Source organism: Oreochromis aureus, linkage group 3 (genome assembly GCF_013358895.1).
Source record: "Oreochromis aureus strain Israel breed Guangdong linkage group 3, ZZ_aureus, whole genome shotgun sequence".
Classification (NCBI taxonomy): domain Eukaryota; kingdom Metazoa; phylum Chordata; class Actinopteri; order Cichliformes; family Cichlidae; genus Oreochromis; species Oreochromis aureus.
Window position 1 is genome coordinate 95,533,096 of NC_052944.1, and position 8,066 is coordinate 95,541,161.

The window sequence follows — 8,066 nt, forward strand, 5'->3', positions numbered from 1 at the left end:
CCACACCTGCTGACCGCTCCGTCACTGACTGACGTCCCCCAGGTCCTAGTCCCTATCATCTCAGTTCCACTCTAAACACTAATACATGTTCAGCTGGACTCGGAGCCTCTGGAGACATTTTGGATATTCCAGTCATAATAACTAACAGGACAGTTTGTGCAAGGTGGAGAAAATCTGCTGCATCATCCCATTGATGAAGTATTCAGCTCCACCCTACAGTTTCTCTGCTGCCTCCATCCACCTTGGTTCACTTTGCTCTTCTTAATGTTGGAGCTCTGAATAGTCAGGCTTTTATTCTGAAGGATTTTACAACTTCCCATCAGCTTGATTTGATGTTTTGAACATCAACATGCTGCTTGCTAAAATAAATTTATTTCTCTCCTTTAATTCATTCTAATAAGCACAGCCCAGAGCTCTTTGGAGCTCAGTGGAGCGTCTTTGAAATCCTGCAAGTTTTCATCAGATTACGGCATCGAGTGAGGAACGTCTTCACTTTCTAAACTTTCTGAAGGATCAAATGAATGAGAGGAAATCCAAACCAGCAGCTCCTGATTCTTTTCTTGATGTCCCCGACCCCAGCCACAATATCTGATCTTCTTTTCTGCCAGTCTCTGTGGAGGAGCTTTGAAGGACTGTGGCACAACTGAAACGCTCATCAAGCTGTGTAGATATGATTCCTCCAAAGTTCCTGAGTGAAGTTTGGGATGTCCCTGCCCCTCGGCTGCTTCCAATAATGAACACTTGTCTGTCCTCTGGCTGTGTCCCAGAATACTTAAAGACAGCCTGTGTGCAAGCACTCATCAAAGATCCAGCCTCCATCCTTCTGACTACAACAATTACAGAGCCAGCTCAAAGTTTCCTTTTAGAGCAGAACTTTTGGAGAACACTGTCTGTCTGAAGCTTCTTGAAGCGTTACGTCCATGCTAGAACTCCACTTTGACTCTGACTGTGGATCCTGCTGAAGCTTCTCCAAATAGTGGAGAAATGAAGACCTCCACAAGATCAGCAGACCCAGCTCAACAATGTCTGCAGGTGCTAACAGGTCAATCTTTGAGACGCTGAATGTTCCCAGTTTCCTGCTGTGAAACTAGAAGTGATGACTATTATTGTAACAGCACTACAGCTGGAACTGCTGACAGGGCTGGAGATGAACTGGATTCTGATTTCAGTCACAGTTTTGGCTTTCAGTCGTCATCAAAACACTTTGTTTCATTCATGTTGCTCTGAAGCTTTCCTTTCTTCTCATTGACGTGTTATGAACCAATCACAGCCCTTTCCTTTACAGCGCTCTGCTTTCAACATGTTGCCCCTTGAGGCAGACGTGTTTGTTTGCTCTGCTCTCAGATGCCGACTTGAGGTTTGTTTTTGTTTACTTTTTGCTTTGTTTGCACTTGATAAGTGCAGTGCACTATTAACATACCCGAGACAGGCACTACTTGACATCGGTAACACATACAATCCTCTGGACTTCACCCTTCCACCGGAACTTCAAGTCATCGTTCGCTGCACCAGCCACCACCACCACCACTCCCTGAAACACCGAGCCCTAGTGACTCAGCTGACCCCAGGATAGCACTTCGGAAATGACAACATAAGCAACGCGGGGGGGGGGGGGGATTAGAGAATGCTGCGCTCTTATTTTCACCGAGATCTGGCTCTCAGACAAAGTCTGCACCATTCAGCTGCAGACCCATTCTGTATACCGAGGAGACCGGACTGCAGCCTCCGGTAAGGGTATTGGGGGAGGTGTGTGTGCGTTGATTAATAAATCATGGTGTGGAGACGTACAGACTGTCCACAAGTACTGTTAGCCAGATATGGAGTTTTAAATGCTGAAATGCTGCCCCTACTATCTGCCGCGGGAGTTCTCAGCTGTGTTTCTGGCCATTGTTTACATCCTGCCGCGAGCTGACTCCACGGCAGCGCTCGGCAAACTATGACATCATCAGTGCATTAGAGACTACTACGATGCTGTTTTTATCGTTGCTGGTGACTTTAATAAATGCAACTTACAGATTGTACTCCCAAAATACCACCAACACGTGGCCATTGCTTCCCGTGACAAAAACACCCTGTCTACAGCATTCAGGGCTGCGCCACGCCCCCACTTCGGACTATCTGACCACATCTCTCTGTTCAAGTACCCGACTTTCAGGCAAAAACTGAAACAATCGAACCCTGTCACTAAACCTGTGAAACTCTGGACACCAGAGACTGAGAACATCCTACAGGACTGCTTTGCCCAAACAGACTGGGATGTGTTTCAAACTGCAGCCACCATGGAGAACTGCTCTGTCAACATGCTGCGTAAAGAGTCTCTCACATTTAGATCAGGCAATGAGTACAAAGCTGCAAAGTGCGGACTGAGGAAAGCCATCACAGCGGCACAGAGGCAGTACAGAGAGAAGCTGGATGGCTTCTATTCTTCTGCGGACCCCAGGCGGATGTGGCAAGGCCTGCAGCACATCACAGAGTATAGGGCCACCATCAGCTCTGCAGGCAGTCTGCTGGATGATCTCAATGCATTCTACACCCGCTTTGAGACCTCCCAGACCCTCCAGACCACCCAACCCCCACCCCTGCCAGCAGTCTCAATAGACCAGGTGCACAAAGCCCTGAGGAGGATCAACCCCCGTAAGGCAGCAGGACCAGGCAACATGGCGGGACGGGCGCTTAAAGCATTTGCCAATAAGCTGGCTGAGGTTCTTACCTCCATCTTCAACCTCTCCCAGAACAATGTCCCCACATGCTTCAAGACCACAACCATCATCCCTCTCCCCAAGAAAAGCCCAGTCACCTGCCTGAACGACTACAGAACAGCTGCACTCACTCCACTCATTGCAAAGTGCTTTGAGAGAGTGGTGCTGGCCTACATCCAGAGCAACATCACAGACACTCTGGGTCCCCTGCAGTATGCCAACCGGCCCAATAGGTCCACATCAGACGCCATCACTGCTGTCCTTCACTATTTACTCATCCACCTAGAAAACACAGACTCATACATCAGGGTACTTTTTGTTGATTACAGCTCCGCCTTCAATACTGCCATCCCACACAAACTCAATCACAAGCTGGGAACACTCGGCCTACACCCCACCCTCTGTGACTGGCTATAGGACTTTTTGACTGGCAGACTCCAGTCTGTCAGGATCGGCAACAGGACCTCAGCCAGTCTTATTACAAACACTGGTGTTCCACAAGGTTGCATCCTCAGCCCCATCCTCTACACCCTGTACACTCACGACTGTGTCACCTCCAACAAAAATAACATCATTTTGAAGTTCGCATCACTGGACGGGATAAAGTGGTTTATAGGAGAGAGGTGGTCAGTTTGGTGTCATGGTGTGAGGACGACAACTTTAAACTCAACACTGACAAGACAAAGGAGATGATAGTGGGCATGAGGAAGAAGAGGAGGTCTCACCAGCCACTGTTTATCCAGGGCCTTGGAGTGCAGAGGGTGAGCAGCTTTAGGTACCTGGGCGTCTACATCTCTGAGCACCTCACCTGGACACTGAACACCACACAGCTGGTCAAGAAGGCTCAGCAGCGGCTGTATTTCCTGAGGAGGCTGAGGAAATTTGGTATGTCGGCCAAGATCCTCAGCAGGTTCTACAGCTGCATTGTGGAGCGCACACTGACCAGCTGCATCACTGCATGGTACGGCAGCACTACTGCTATGGACCAAACGCCTGCAGAGAGTGATAACAACTGCGGAGAGGATCATCAGGACTCCGCTGCCCTCTCTGCAGAGCATCTACCATCACAGAGTCCAAAGGAGAGCTGCCTCCATCCTCAAAGACCCCACACACCCCCAACACTGTTCACACTTCTGCCCTCGAGACAAAGGTTTAGAAGTGTGAAATCCAGAACATCCAGACTCAATAACTCCTTCTTCCCCACTGCCATCAGACTCTTGAACAGTTGACCTATTTTTGAACAGTAATAATAATTTTTTTTGCACATCAGGACATCCTGCATATTAAGCCAGCATATAAAGCTATAGCTCTTTGCACACATCTATGTTTCACATTTCCATATTTTGTCTCCTCTTTCTGTCCTTATTTATTTATTTGTACTATTTGTATTTATATGTTCCTTCCTATTGTATATGTTAACTGGCATCTGTAGGTGGACAGCAGAGAAAGAATTTCATTGCACAGAGAAATGCCCTTTTCTCTTGTGACACATGACAATAAACACTTTGAATCCTTGAATCCTTTCACCCCTCCCTTTCACTCTCAGTTTAGTTCAGCTGGAGCCAAGATGACACAGAGAGCCTTTGGTCCATGAGATCTATCTAGGAGACATCAGTAACATCAGGTTTGTGTAAGCTGTCCTGTAGAACGCTTACATACAGCTGCTTCTGTCTGTGATCTCTGAGTATCTCTCAGCTTCAGCTGGGACTCCACCCAGGTGTTGGTTGGTTGACATGTGACAACATCCAAATGACTGGATCAAAGTGTTTGAATGATCTCAGCAGCTTTAAAACTATTGATATTTATACATTTACATTGATTTGGACTAAACTAACAAAACTATTGATTTGATCCAAACTCAAATCATGCCAGAGGCTTTTATTTTGAAGTTAGGATCATTTTTAATGGTCTTCTTAGTCTGTTCATTTAAACACACAGTTGCTCCGCCTGACATTTTTGGCTTTTAGATCAAAACATCAAAGAATTTATTTTATTTGAATGAACTGAAAATAGATTCAAACTAAAAGCTTTTAGAGAATAAACTCCTACATGACCTCTGACCTTTGACCTGTATCTACAGCACTGACCTCTGACTTTCAGTCCCACTTGTTTCTTCAGCAGGATGTTTCCCTCCCTGCTGTAGACGGTGCAGGTGTACGTCCAGTTGTGCCAGTCTGTGGGGTATTTCAGGGTCAGACTGAGGTCTCCAGTTTTCAGCAGGTCTTCATTCATCTTCGTTCGGTCTCTGTAAGCCTGGTGCTGTTCTTCAGGCTGGTCAGACCCGTTCTCATACACGTGGACCTTTGCATTGTTATCCTTCCACTCCACTTTAGCTTCTTCAGGAAGGTGAAGTGTGGTTTTGAGGGGCAGTTGGACAGACTCCACCACTGAATCCACCTCCACCTGGGGGACTGAGAGGACAACAAAGCACAACATGAGCTTGGATGGAGACATTTGTGTTGACTCTAACAGGCTGAATGCTGCTGCTTCACTGGGAGAAGTACACTACAATGCATTAGAAAAACTGCTGCTTTCAAGTGCAGAGCAACAAAGTATTTGAACTGATCCAACTTTATTAACACAGACAAAGATTTGTGGATCAGCTGCTGTTTGCTGCTATAGATATAATCCAGCTGATGTGGGAGAACTACATGTGACACTTTGATGCAGCCATGAATCTGACTGATTTCTTTCCATTTTCAAAGGTTGATGCATCAGTTAAAGTCCTTAAAAACATCAGAAATAAAGAGAAAGGTTGGTTAAAGCAAAGAGAGGCACTGGCAGCATTTAAGACACTAAACAAGAGAAACAGATCAGAGAACATCAGACTGAATAAGTGGAATAAAGTGAAACAGAGAACTAACGCTCCCTAAGAATGGAGCTGTCAGAGGAAGAGAGCAGCAAACTGAAAGTCTCTGTTAGCTGCAGAGCTCTGAAACTTCACACAGCTTTGGATGATAACATGGAGAAAGGATGTGGAGATTTTCACAGTTCTGCTAGAAATCATCTTCTAGTTATTGTGACTCAGATGTGACTGATTATAGATGAGGACCAAAGAAGGTTTTTACTGAGATTTGAACTGACTTAGCTTAGCCTGTGTTTTAGCCACATGCTAAACAAACACATGTTCAGAAACTAGAAGATGTTACCTTTCAGATGAAGTCTCACACATGAACTTTGCTCCTACAGTTCATCTGCTGAAGCTTTTACATTTGGGTGGAAATCAAATAAAAACCAAAACAGCCACAAACATCAGACATGCTAACACTGTAACATTATTGGATGGAGCCCACTGAGACTGAACCACCATCATGAGTCTGACCTTTGACCTTTGACCTGTATCTACAGCACTGACCTCTGACTGTCAGCTCCACTTGTTTCTCCGTCAGGATGTTTCCCTCCCTGCTGTAGACGGTGCAGGTGTAGGTGGAGTTGTCTCTCTCTGTGGGGTATTTCAGGGTCAGACTGAGGTCTCCAGTTTTCAGCAGGTCTTCATTCATCTTTGTTCGGTCTCTGTAATCCTGGTGCTGTTCTTCAGGCTGGTCAGAGCCGTTCTTATACACATGGACCTTTGCATTGTTATCCTTCCACTCCACTTTAGCATCTTCAGGCAGGTGAGGTGTTCTTTTGCAGGGCAGCTGGACAGACTCCACCCCTGAATCCACCTTCACCCGGGGGACTGAGAGGACAACAAAGCACAACATGAGCTTGGATGGAGACATTTGTGTTGACTCTAACAGGCTGAATGCTGCTGCTTCACTGGGAGCTCACTGTTAGATAGAAAGTGGTCAGTGTGAAGAGGAGACGCAGCAGAAAGATGAAGCCTGACAGGAAGAAAGCAGTGAACAGACTGTTGGAGCTGCTGTTAGTGGGACAGGACTTTATTCAGTCTCTGAGGACCAGATTTGACTTGATGAAGCAGAGAAACACAGTCTGAGTGTTTCTGTCACACTCACTTCATCACACAGCTCAGTTTGACAACATTTGGAAGAATTTGATAGAAGCCTTCCTTTAGTAAAAGCACCAATAAAACACCATGAAAACACCTCACTACACACAAAACTGCAGTACTGGCAAATTGGACATAAAGTCTGAAAAGTCAAAGTACTTATTGTGCAGAAAAATGTTCCCATCAGTGTCTATGGATCAATATTACTGCTGCACATGTTTAAGGCTGAGCTCATTTCAAATCCTTTCTATTGTGTTGAATCTGCAGTAATGCATCATATTCTATAAAATCATATGTTTGTAGTGGCTGTCCTGTGAGGACCACGTATCTCTAAATAAACAGCTGTTAATGAGCTCACAAACACAGGCCTACAGCTGGATTTGAAAAAGTCCATTCAATAGAAAATCAACAATCACAGCTGGATTCAAAGGCTTGAGCTCTGTGTGACATGGTTACCTGTCAGTATCTACAGGGGGATTCAAATATGAAGGAAACATGAAGGTGGTGCATTAGAAAAACTGCTGCTTTCAAGTGCAGAGCAACAAACTATTTGAACTGATCCAACTTTATTAACACAGACAAAGATTTGTGCATCAGCTGCTGTTTGCTGCTATAGATATAATCCAGCTGATGTGGGAGAACTACATGTGACACTTTGATGCAGCCGTGAATCTGACTGATTTCTTTCCATTTTCAAAGGTTGATGCATCAGTTAAAGTCCTTAAAAAGCTCAGAAATAAAGAGAAAGGTTGGTTAAAGCAAAGAGAGGCACTGGCAGCATTTAAGACACTAAACAAGAGAAACTGATCAGAGAACATCAGACTGAATAAGTGGAATAAAGTGAAACAGAGAACTAACGCTCCCTAAGAATGGAGCTGTCAGAGGAAGAGAGCAGCAAACTGAAAGTCTCTGTTAGCTGCAGAGCTCTGAAACTTCACACAGCTTTGGATGATAACATGGAGAAAGGATGTGGAGATTTTCACAGTTCTGCTAGAAATCATCTTGTAGTTATTGTGACTCAGATATGACCAGTGTTGGTCAAGTTACTTGAAAAAAGTAATCAGCAACTAATTACTGATTACTTCCCCCCAAAAGTAATCCAGTTACTTTATTGATTTCTTATTTTTGAAAGTAATTAGTTACTTAGTTCCTTTTTTTAAACTTTTATTGCCAAAAGTAACAAGGCAATTCACAGCAACAACATGACCTGAGACCAAATCTGCAGTATATAATAGTAAGAGTTATTCAAAAACTTACTTTAAAAGGAAAAACATACATACACATATACATACATACCCATACTTACATACCTAAGCACAGATGTAACAGTGTTAAGGCTTGAGTGTCCTGTCAAGATATTTTATAATTGCTCCCCATTTTTTCCTCAAAGGTTGGCACTTTTAGTTGTAGTTGAGCTG